The sequence below is a fragment of the Carcharhinus amblyrhynchos genome, chromosome 11 (assembly GCF_965287045.1).
Source record: "Carcharhinus amblyrhynchos chromosome 11, sCarAmb.v2.hapA, whole genome shotgun sequence".
Classification (NCBI taxonomy): domain Eukaryota; kingdom Metazoa; phylum Chordata; class Chondrichthyes; order Carcharhiniformes; family Carcharhinidae; genus Carcharhinus; species Carcharhinus amblyrhynchos.
In genome coordinates, this window is record NC_137334.1 from 920,661 (window position 1) to 933,908 (window position 13,248).

Genomic DNA, 13,248 nt, shown 5'->3' on the forward strand with positions numbered 1-13,248 from the left:
ACAGACCCACGTCATTCATGACAAAGCAGTCTTCCTCCACACCTGATACAAAGTGGCACCAGTGTGTACCATCTACAAGATGCACCAGTGTGTACCATCTACAAGATGCACCAGTGTGTACCATCTACAAGATGCACCAGTGTGTACCATCTACAAGATGCACCAGTGTGTACCATCTGCGTCTCCCAAACTTGCTACCTCAACCATCTCAAAGGACAAGGACAGCAGATGCATGAGATCACCACAACCTGCAACTTCCTCTAACACATACAGCGTCCTGAATTGGAACTATATCGACCACTTTTTCATTTTCACTGGGTCAAAACCCTGAGACTCCCTCCCTCACAACACTGTGGCTGTATCTACGCTACACTGACCGCAGCAGTTCAAAAAGGCAGCTCGTCATGACTTTCTCAAGGGTAAGACCTCCTCTTGAGGAATAAGGAAGGGCAGGTGACAGAAGTGTTAGTGAGGGATCACTTTGGGACCAGTGACCATAATTCAATTGGTTTTAAGATAGCTATGGAGAATGGTAGGTCTGGTCCAAAATTCTATTAAATTAAAATTCTACATTGGGGCAAGGCCAATTTTGATGGTATCAGGCAGGAACGTTCAAAAGTGAATTGGTGGAATCTGTGGGAAGGCAAAGGGACGTCTAGTAAGTGGGAGGCTTTCAAAAGTGTGTTAACCAGGGGTCAGGGTAAACACATTCCTCTTAGAGTGAAGGGCAAGGCTGGCAGAAGTCAGGAACTCTGGATGACTCGGGATATTGAGGCCCTGGTCAAGAAAAAGAAGGAGGCACATGACATGCAAAGGCAGCTGGGGTCAAGTGAATCCCTTGAAGAGTATAGAGGGTGTAGGAGTAGAGTTAAGAGAGAAATCAGGAGGGCAAAAAGGGGGCACGAGATTGTTTTGGCAGATAAGGCAAAGGAGAATCCAAACAGCTTCTACAGATAGATAAAGGGCAAAAGAGTAACAAGGGAGAGAGTCGGGCCTCTTAAGGATCAACAAGGTCATCTATATGTGGATCCACAAGAGATGGGTGAGATTCTAAATGAATATTTCTCATCAGTATTTACTGTTGAGAAAAGCATGGATTTTAGGGAACTTGGGGAAACAAATAGTGATGTCTTGAGGAATGTACATATTACAGAGAAGGTGGTGCTGGAATTCTTAAAGCGCATCAAGGTAGATAAATCCCCGGGACCTGATGAAGCGTATCCCAGGACATTGTGGGAGGCTAGCGAGGAAATTGCGAGTCCCCTAGCTGAGATATTTGAATCATCGATAGTCACAGGTGAGGTGCCTGAAGATTGGAGAGTGGCAAATGTTGTACCTTTGTTTAAAAAAAGCTGCAGGGAAAAGCCTGACACGAAGATGAGTGGAAAAGCGAATTGCGTGGAAGGCGCGGGAAGTCTGCAGAGAGATCAGGATAGGCTGAGCTAGTGGGCGAGGACCTGGCAGATGGAGTGTAATGTTAGCAAGTGTGAGGTTATCCACTTTGGCAGGAATAATAGTAGTAGGGATTACTATTTAAAAGGCGAAAAGCTGCAGCATGCTACGGTGCAGAGGGACCTGGGAGTCCCTGTGCACGATTTGCAAAAACCCAGCCTGCAGGTGCAGCAGGTGATCAAGAAGGCGAATGGAATGTTGGCCTTTATAGCGAGGGGGATAGAATATAAAAGCAGGGAGGTCTTGCTGCAACTGTACAGGGCACTGGTGAGGCCGCAGCTGGAGTACTGTGTGCAGTTTTGGTCGCTGCACTTGCGCAAGGATATATTGGCCTTGGAGGGAGTGCAGAGGAGGTTCACTAGGCTGATACCGGAGATGAGGGGGTTAGACTATGAAGGGAGACTGAATAGACTGGGTCTGTACTCGTTGGAGTTTAGAAGGATGAGGGGGGATCTTATAGAGACGTATAAGGTGATGAAGGGGATGGATAGGGTAGAGGTAGAGAGATTCTTTCTGCTTAGAAAGGAAAACAGAACTAGAGGGCACAGCCTCAAAATAAGGGGGGGGGGCAGTTTAGAACGGGGTTGAGGAGGAATTTCTTCACTCAAAGAGTGGCGAATCTCTGGAATTCTCTGCCCGTTGAAGTGGTGGAGGCTGCCTCGCTAAATATATTTAAGTCACAGATAGATAGATTTCTGATAGACAAGGAGATTAAGGGTTATGGGGAGAAAGTGGGAAAGTGGAACTGATCCACTTCAGATCAGCCATGATCTTATTGAATGGCGGGGCAGGCTCGAAGGGCTGGATGGCCTACTCCTGCTCCTATTTCTTATGTTCTTATCTTATGTTCTTATGCCTGGAAACTGCAGGCCAGTGAGCCTCACATCTGTGGTGGGTAAATTGTTGGAAGGTATTTTGAGAGACAGGATCTACAGGCATTTAGAGATGCAAGGACTGATTAGGGATGTCAGCATGGCTTTGTGAGTAGAAAATCATGTCGTACAAATTTGATTGAGTTTTTTGAAGGGGTAACCGAGAAGGTAGATGAGGGCAGTGCAGTTGATGTTGTCAACATGGACTTTAGCAAGGCCTTTGACAAGGTACCGCATGGTAGGTTGTTGCATAAAGTTAAATCTCACTGGATCCAGGGTGAGGTATCTAAATGGATACAAAATTGGCTTCTTGACAGAAACCAGAGAGTGGTTGTAGGAAGTTGTTTTTCAAACTGGAGGCCTGTGACCAGCGGTGTGCCTCAGGGATCAGTGCTGGGCCCACTGTTATTAGTCATTTCTATTAATGATTTGGATGAGAATATAGGGGGCATGGTTAGTAAGTTTACAGATGACACCAAGATTGGTGGCACAGTGGACAGTGAAGAAAGTTATCTCCAATTGTAATGGGATCTTAATCAATTGGGCCAGTGGGCTGACGAATGGCAGATGGAGTTTAATTTAGATAAATGCGAGGTGATGCATTTTGGTAGATTGAACCCGGGCAGGACTTACTCAGTTAATGGTAGGGCTTTGGGGAGAGTTACAGAAGAAAGAGACCTAGGGGTACATGTTCATAGCTCCTTGAAAGTGGAGTCACAGGTGGACAGAGTGGTGAAGAAGGCGTTCGGCATGCTTGGTTTCATCGGTCAGAACGTTGAATACAGGAGTTGGGGTGTCTTGTTGAAGTTGTACAAGACATTGGTAAGGCCACACTTGGAATACTGTGTACAATTCTGGTCACCATATTACGGAAAGGATATTATTAAACTAGAAAGAGTGCAGAAAAGATTTATTGGGATGCTACTAGGACTTGATGGATTGAGTTATAAGGAGAGGCTGGATAGACTGGGACTTTTTCTCTGGAGCGTAGAAGGCTTAGGGGTGATCTTATAGACGTCTATAGAATAATGAGGGGCACAGATCAGCTGGATAGTCAATTTAGGTGAGTCTAAAACTAGAGGGCATAGGTTTAAGGTCAGAGGAGAGAGATACAAAAGTGTCCAGAGGGGCAATTTTTTTTAACACAGAGGGTGTTGAGTGTCTGGAACAAGCTGCCAGAGGCAGTAATAGAGGCGGGTACAATTTTGTCTTTTAAAGATAGTTACGTGGGTATGATGGGTATAGAGGGATATGGGCCAGATGTGGGCAATTGGGATTAGCTTAGGAGTTTAAAAAAAAAGGGCAGCATGGACAATTTGGGCCAAAGGGCCTGTTTCCATGCTGTAAACCTCTATGACTATATTTAGGCATGGATAACAAATGCTAGCCTAGCCAGTGATGCCTGCACCCCACGAAAGAACACTGAAAAATTAACATGGGCATGAGGCTTATTGGACCCCACAAAGCTCTACTTAACATCAAATATTAGGTGGATCTTCTGGGATCCAAATCAACAGGATTTTACCCCAACTAATTCTTGGTTTGCTTTGCTAATAGTCTTGTTAACCTGTGGCACAATCTTTAGTGATTGACTCAACACTAAGCAAATTTGAGATGCCTTCCTGATCCGTCTCTCCCTGTGCTTCCAGTTATTGCCCTGCTGCTTGGGCTATTAGCACAAATGGCCCATCTGCTTTCTCTTATAGGATGGTGAGTCTGGGGGCTCTGCCAGTCTACCCCTTGGCAAATACTGGCTCAGTTCCCCCATTTGGGTCTGAGTTTGGGGTCCTGAAGTTTGTGGGACAGTCTGGACTTTGTTTTAGAACTGATACAATTAGACTGGATACACCCCGTTTTATTGGACATATCTGAACTAACTAGTATCTGAATTTGAAAACAGCAGATATCAGCTAAAAACAGTCAAATTGGAATGCACTAATCACATGTCTGTTTCCTTTTCTCTGACTATGCTTTTTCTTTATTTGTTTATGGGACATGGGCATTGCTGCCAACATTTATTCCCATCTCTAATTGCCCTTGAAAAGGTGGCGCTGAGCTTCCTTTCAGGATCGCGGAGGATTCCTTTTCCAATTGTACATCATGTCCCAACTTTGAAACATGTTTCACTTTATGTGAAGAATTTTTCTCATCTCTAGAAATTGTAATTTAATTGATCAAGCCAACGGGCCAGCCCTTGTGATATTACATCAGAGAATCGAAGGAATGACCGGAAAACGGAAACTGAGATTTTGGCAACAGATCCATTTTCTCCTCAGATTACAAAGATATTGTTTAATCATTTTGACTTTTATGTCAGATTTTCCAGTTTCTTTTTCCATCTGCAAAATTGTGTAAAGCCAAAATGTTTCTTTATCAAATCTGGAATAAGTTCCACAAGTTATTGAGGCACTTTTCAAGATTACTTTTTCCTTTCAAATTAAGTAAAATTTGTTCTCCAGTTGACGCTGTTCTCTGGTTTCTTCAAACAGAAGTATAGACACCATGTCCAAGATCTGTAAAAGGATAACTAAGCTGGAAAAGTGAGTGACTGTTACAAAAAAACTATTCCAGCTGGTATTGGAGGCTAATAAGTAGTACCATGTGTCTGCCTAGAAGGCAGTCCCTGATATCACAAGCTCTAACATTATTATATAGTAAACATCACAGGAAGAATTCTTGGAGACAGATAACGCAACATTGCTTTTATCTGGATCTGGATTGAACTAGAAGTTTGTGATTGTACATTGGGTGGAATTTCCCAAGCTCTGCTGTGGTGGTTTCGATGGCAGGCGGGGGTGACAATATGGTAGGAACTGAAAAGTCAGTTTCTTGCCCATGTAAAATGACAGTGGGTTCTCCTGCTCTCGTCTGTCACAGTGGGCTGTGATTCCCACAAGAGTCCATTGGGAAGTTACATTCCATTAATGGCAGATAAATCTGATCGGAATGACACCTATTCCTCCCCTACCCCCATCACATCATCCAAGCTGTCAGTGGGAAGTCATATTGTCCAGAACATGTCTGGATCAAAGTGGTGTGTAAGTGCTGTCACTGAACAATGCCTAGTGCTGCCTTCATAGTGGAGTTCATGGTGGAAGCCTCCAGTGACTGTGGACCCACAGCAGTGGGTGAGGGGAGCATCTGTCAGGTGGAGATCTTCCAGCTTCAGTGTCCTTGAGAAGATCCAGCTTCTATCTTTAGAGCGGTCCTGGAGCTCCATCGTCTTTCTTCAATATTGAATCCGTTATATCCAGCCCCTTGTTAAAACTGAGCCATCCAATCCGCATCGCTGTGCAAAATGTCGCAATAAACCCCAATGCATATTTAATGAGGTGGGGATCACATGATACGGTGCAAATTCCCAATGGCCTCCATTGTTGGAAGCATGTTCTGATCTCGCCACAGTGCTTAGTCCTAGGAGAGAAATTCCACCCACTGTAATTTAACAAATTGCTGAGGTATCCCTGTGTATAATTAAACACAGTAAGAAGTCTGACAACACCAGGTTTAAGTCCAACCGATTTATTTGATAGTAAACCCACAAGCTTTCGAGGTTTCCCTCTTCAGGTGAATGGAGAGTTCTGGCCTCAGACAGAGCATATAAAGCACAGACAGTTTACAGATTACTGATTAGAATGTATTCTGTAAACAGTCTGTGCTTTATATGCTCTGTCTGAGGCCAGAACTCTCCATTCACCTGACGAAGGGACAAACCCGAAAGCTCGTGAGTTTACTATCAAATAAATCGGCTGGACTTAAACCTGGTGTTGTCAGACTTCTTACTGTGTTTACCCCAGTCCAACGCCGGCATCTCCACCTATAACTAAACCATCAAGACTACAATCGGCCCCCAGTTTTAATGCTGAATTCTCAGTCATGATGCTATAAAGTTTAGCAGATTTCCTATTCCTCATCATTGTGTCTTTTTCATAAAAATGAGCAAGTATCACGTGTGGACTGGAATAAGCTCAGCTCCCCATCTACCTTTCACTCTGCAGCTCCCCACCCCCACCGTCACTCCCTCACATCACGTTTATGATTAGATAGCTCACACACTCATTATCTGAGCACCAAATTTAACATTAAATCTCTGTGACAGGGAAGCTGACGTTGATCAATGCTTTCAGAAGAGGAACAGAGACCAGGTTTTCTGCATCATGCTGCCTTATTTCTGTGTGGGTGATTTATTATAATGAGGCCTTACCCACTTTTGTACCTGTCCTAAATTCTAAAATCCCACCCAAGATCAATGGACCTTTTCTTGGTCCATTTCCTGCCCATTCCGATTCATTTGGTGGTTGGGATGGGAAAATCCCACCTGTAGTTTTAGTGACTTTGTAGATCCGTTGACATCGTCACCTCTATTGCATTGTTCTGGTATAAGAACATAAGAACATAAGAAATAGAAGCAGGAGTAGGCCATCTGGCCCTTCGAGCCTGCCCCGCCATTCAATAAGATCATGGCTGATCTGCCGTGGCTCAGTTCCACTTTCCCGCCCTCTCCCCATAACCCTTAATCCCCTCTCTTATCAAAAACCCATCAACCCGCTTCTTAAAAATATTTAGTGAGGCAGCCTCCACCACTTCAACGGGCAGAGAATTCCAGAGATTCACCACCCTTTGAGTGAAGAAGTTCCTCCTCAACTCCGTTCTAAACCGCCCCCCCTTTATCTTGAGGCTGTGCCCCCTAGTCCTACTGTCCTTTCTGAGTGGGAAGAGTCTCTCCACCTCTATCCTATCCATCCCATTCATCATCTTATACGTCTCAATGAGATCTCCCCTCATTCTTCTAAACTCTAACGAGTACAAGCCTAGTTTATTCAGCCTCTCCTCATAGCTCAACCCCCTCAACTCCGGTATCAGCCTAGTAAACCTCCTCTGCACTCCCTCCAAGGCCAAAATATCCTTGCGCAGGTGCGGCGCCCAAAACTGCACACAGTACTCCAGCTGCGGCCTCACCAATGCCCTATACAGCTGCAGCAAGACCTCCCTACTTTTATATTCAATCCCCCTCGCTATGAAGGCCAGCATCCCATTCGCCTTCCTGACCACCTGCTGCACCTGCAGGCTGGGTTTTTGCGACTCATGCACAAGGACCCCGAGGTCCCTCTGCACCGTCGCCTGCTGCAGTTTTTCGCCACGTAAGTAATAGTCGTTCCTACCATTCTTCCTACCAAAGTGGACCACCTCACACTTGCCAACATTAAATTCCATTTGCCATTTCCTGGCCCATTCGCCCAGCCTATCTAGATCCTTCTGCAGACTCTCCACACCCTCCGCACAATTTGCCTTTCCCCCAATCTTGGTGTCATCAGCAAATTTCGACACCCTACACTCGGTTCCCTCCTCCAGATCATCTATATAAATGGTAAATAGCTGAGGCCCCAGCACCGACCCCGACCATATCATAATATAAATAAGCAAGCAGGTTTACGGGACATTGTACAAGGTTGGAAGTGGGTATTGAGAACAGTGCAGATATTCTGTGTTGGAATATGAAAAGTTTGTTTTGCAGGTGATTGTTTGATTTTTCGCTGACGCTGGCTATTTTACCATCTACCCTTGCTGCCTTTTATTGTGGAGCTTGCAGTTACACTGCACCTGTACCATGCCCCAATCCTTACATAGACACTGCATTAACAAGATTGAATCAAAACAAACTACCTACGACAATAGGGAAGAAAAAGACTTGCAATTATATGGCACCATTCACAAGCTCTGGGTGACACAGAGGCCCTGATTTTACCAGCACGCCCACCCCAAAATCGGGGCAGGCGAGGCTCACAGAATAGTATTCTCCATTGGACTCCAGCACGATCTTATGAGCCTCGGGCAGGCGCGTCAGTAAGATTTTGGCCAAAGTTTTTAACGGCCAATGAGCTACTTATTTTGTTGTGTATTATCACACGTGTAACACAGGAAACTGCAGAACATTTATACACAGAATCACCCAAGAAGAGTAGAGTTATGATGACTAATTAATTTGATTGATTGGGTGATAAATGTTGGTTGGGGCCATTAGTTACATGCACTGGACTAACTGTTAATAAACAGTCCGTGGGAAAAGTTAACCAAATTGTACAATGGGGGTCGATGAACTCCAGTCATGTATGTCTGCAACTGCTCACCAGTAACAATCTGTTGCAGAGATCATCGATAGCAGTCAGGGAATCTATTTGATACAGACTTGTGTATCTCTTCTCCCAGAAACCTGCACCCCAACTGTCCTTTTTCTGTCCCCACCCTCTTCTATCTCCCTCTCTCCACATGCCCTCACTCTCCCCTCTCTCATCTTCTTTCTTCCCATTCCTTGGCCCTCTCCCATCCTTCTCACTTTCCCCCTCTCTCCCCCCTCTCTCTCCTCTCTCTCCCACCCTACTTCTAAAGCACAGTCTAACAGATCATGTCAGCACAAGCCTCGCATCAAAATCATTGGGTTGATGCTTCCACTGGAAAGTGGGTAGAAATCTTCAAACCTCAGTAAGGTGGGCTCCAGCTTAGAGAATTTCAAAAAGTCAAATTTGATTGGGCTGTTTTCACCAAACCCAAAATCTGCAAGTTGTCTTCATCATCAGCTAAATCATTAGAACATTGAACATAGAACACTACAGCACAAACAGGCCCTTTGGCCCACGAGTTGCGCCGATCACATCTATACCTACCAAGCCATAGAACTATCTGTAACTCCCAATCCCATTAGATCCCATATACTCATCCTGAAGTCTTTTAAAAGACCCCAGCAAGTTCGCCTCTACTGATTTGATTTATTATTATTGTGACATGTTAACATACAGTGAAAAGTATTGTTTCTTGCGCACTATACGGACAAAGCATATCTTTCATAGAGAAGGAAAGGAGACAGTGCGGGATGTAGTGTTACAGTTGTAGCTAGGGTGTAGAGAAAGTTAAACTTAATGCAAGGTAAGTCCATTCAAAAGTCTGACAGCAACAGGGAAGAAACTGTTCTTGAATCTGTTGGTATGTGACCTCAGACTTTTGTATCTTTTTTCCAACAGAAGAAAGTGGAAGAGAGAATGTCCGGGGTGCATGGGGTCCTTAATTATGCTGGCTGCTTAGCAGAGGCAGCAGGAAGTGTGGACAGAGTCAATGGATGGGAGGCTGGTTTGCGTGATGGATTGGGCTACATTCATGACCTTTTGTAGTTCTTTGTGGTCTTGGGCAGAGCAGAAGCCCAGACCAAGTTATGATACAACCAGAAAGAATGCTTTCTATGGTGCATCTGTAAAAGTTGGTGAGGGTCGTAGCTGACATGCCAAATTTCCTTAGTCTTCTGAGAAAGTAGAGGGCTTTCTTAACTATAGTGTCAGCATGGGGGGGACCAGGACAGATTGTTGGTGATCTGGGCACCTAAAAACCTGAAGCTCTTGACCCTTTCTACTTCGTCCCTATTGATGTAGACAGGGGCATGTTCTCCTTTACACTTCCTGAAGGTGATGACAATCTCCTTCGTTGTGTTGACATTGAGGGAGAGATTATTGTTGCCGCACCAGTTCACCAGATTCTCTATCTCATTCCTGTAGTCTGTCTGACCCACTATGGTAGTGATGTCAGCGTACTTGAAAATTGAGTTGGAGGGAGTTTGACCACACAGTCAGAGGTGTATAAGGAGTATCGTAGGGGGCTGAGAACACAGCCTTGTGGGGCACCGGTGTTGAGGATGATGGTGGAGGTGTTGTTGCCTATCCTTACTGATTGTGGTCTGTGAGTTAGGAAGTTCAGGATCCAGTCACAGAGGGAGGAGCCGAGGCCCAGGCCACGGCGTTTGGAGGTGAGTTTTGTAGGAGTAATGACGCTGAAGGCTGAGCTGTGGTCAATAAATAGGAATCATACATAGGTGTCCTTGTTATCTCGGTGTTCCAGGGTTGAGTGCAGAGCCAGGGAGATGGTTTCTGCTGTGGGCCTGTTGCAGCGATAGGTGAACTATAGTGGATCCAGGTAGTCTGGGAGGCTGGAATTGATTTGTGAGATTAAACTGACTGACTTGTATTTGCTGGATTTATCCTCATACCATTTTTAAACAAAGGTTCAATATTTACATTTTTTCCAGTCTTCTGGCACTATCCCTGCATCTAAAGAAGATTGGAAGGTTATGGTCAGTTCCTAAGCAATTTCACCCTTGGATACACCTTAACTGACCGTAGGGACTTATCACCTTTATATAAGCCAGCCTATCCAATATCTGCTTTTACCCCATCTAGTGTCTCAGCAACCTCCTCTTTCACTGTGACTGGGGCATTTTCTTTCTTGATAGACAGATGCAAAGTGTTCATTTAATACTTCACCCATGTCCCCTGCCTCTATGAATAAAGCTCCTTTTTTAAATCTATAATTGGTTTCACTCCTTCTTTTAGCAGTCTTTTATGATTTATATTCCTAGAGGAGATTTTTAATATTCCATTTTGCTATCTTTTCCTGTACCCTCCCTTTTCTTCTCTTATTTCACTTCCTTTCTGAACTTTCTACATGCAGCCTAATTCTCAGTTGTATTATTTACCTGACATCTATCATATGCATATCTCAAATTTATTACAATGCTGTGCTGACTATCCCTAAGCAATCCATGCCTTTCCAAGTGGAGATTAATTCTCTTCTTCAGGATTTTCTCCGATAATCCCCCTAACGTGAGATGCTCTTGTCTGTAATTTCCTGATTCACATCTACCACCCTTATTGAAAAGTGGAACCGCGGTAGCCACCCTCCAGTCCTTCCCCTGTGGCCAGAGAGGAATTAAAAGTTTTTGTCAGAGTCCCTGCAATTTCCTGCCTCATCTCCCACAGCAATCTGGGATGCAATTCATCCACGCCTGGGGATTAATCCATTTTTAAACTTGTCAAAGCCTCCAATACCTCCTCACTTCTTCAAACTGCTCAGAGTCTCATGCTGTGGATGTCCCTTTTATTCCATGGGATTTTAACTTTCCTAGCAAACCAATTACAAGGCAGTTTATCAAATACCTTTTGGACTTCATGTATACCAGATCGATCACATTACTCTCATCAATCCTTTGTGTTATTTCATCAAAAAACTTAAAAGGTTAGTAACAACAATCTTCTTTTCACAAATCCATGCTGGTTTGTCCAAGTGCTGTTAATATTGTCCTGGATTTTTGTCCAGAAAATATTCCCTCCATTGAGATAAAACTGATTTGCTGGGTTTGTTCTTCCATTACACTTTGATCAAGTGTGTGAAATGTGCAATCCTTCTGAGTAAGAAGTTTGACAACTGTGTTTACCCCAGTCCAACGCCGGCACGTCCACATCAATCCTTCTGAGACAGAGAGCTCCAAAATCACACAATCTTCAGAGGAAAATTCATCAAACCCCTCCAGCGTCGAAGGAGGCCATTCACCCATCAAATCTGCACCAACCCTCCCATAGAGATCTCAACCAGGCCCAATCCCCAGAAGCTCACATATTTATCCCACTAATCACCCTCATCCACACACCTTGGGACACTCGGGGATTATTCAGCATGGCCAAATCATCTAACTTGCAGATTTAGAAATGAGGTGAGGAGAAATTTCTTCACCCAGAGAGTGGTGAACCTATAAAATTCACTACCACAGGAAGTGGTTGAGGTCAAAACATTGTGTGATTTCAAGAAGAAATGAGATATAAATTGGATATAAATTAGATATAACCCTTGGGGCTCAAAGGATACGGGGGAAGGCAGGATCAGGATATTAAACCTGATGATCAGTCATGATCAGAATGAATAGTGGTGCAGGCTCGAAAGGCTGAATACTAACTCCTGCTTCGAGTTTCCGTTTCTATGGTCTCTGTTTCCCCTTTGTACCTTCCCTCTGGACAGAAGGCTCTTCAGTTTCATACTTGCCACACAACTTGCTCAGTGAAGTTGCCTCTTTCCAAACCACAACCCACAATGTGACAAATGATGTTATTGTAACCTGATTCGCCTGAATGAGTTGAGGCTATTTCCTATTTGGCTTAAGTTGTGTGTGATCAATCTGCAATTGGTTTCCTGAGAGGGATGGTTATCGGTTAATTTCATTTTCCGTTGCCCCTGGCTGGTTCTCTAAGCTGTCAATTACTTGTGGGACCATCTCCTCATTTAAGTTTGTTTCTGTTATTTTACTTACTTCCTGTTAAGATAAAAGGGTATTTTATGATATATTCCTTGCCCATTTGTTCAGGATAGGAGAAATGTGCCATTATGCCCCCATGATTAATACTTTGAGTTTATCATCTCAGACTTTGTTTAATTGGTATTAATTCAGACCCCTATCAGTTTTCAGAGGATATTTTGCTGGTAAATTTACTTTTAAAGCAAAGTTCTAATGTTGCTTGTAATCTTAAAAGTAATAAAGAAGATTACAAAGTGAGTGGTACTTAGAGGTTATGTGGGGTATTTCTAGAATATAATAAATGAGAATGGTTTCAATATCTGCTTTTATTTGAGATAAAACAGCAGGCGATGTCTGGAAATATAAATCTATCAGACTGGATGTCTAATTGATCTATAGATATCAGCATATCCTGTAGAACTTCATTTTCTTTTTTGCTATGATCTGCTAATTGAATGTTTTTGTTGTATCAGTCAGTACAGTTATAGAGGTTTACACCATGGAACTTCTCCATGCCACCCCTTTATTAATCCCTAAGCTAGTCCCAATTGCTCGCGTTTGGCCCATATCCCTCTTTACCCATCTACCTAAACGCTTTTTAAAAGACAGTATGTTACCCACCTCTACTACTACCTCTGGCAGTTTGGTCCAGATGCTCACCACCCTCTGTGTGAAAAAAAATTGCCCCTCTGGATGTTTTGTATCTCTCCCTTCTCTGGTAATTCTTTTCTGCACTCTTTCTAGTTTAATAATATCCTTTCTGTAATAGGATGTCCAGAACTGTACACAGTATTCCAAGTGTGGCCTTACCAATGTCTT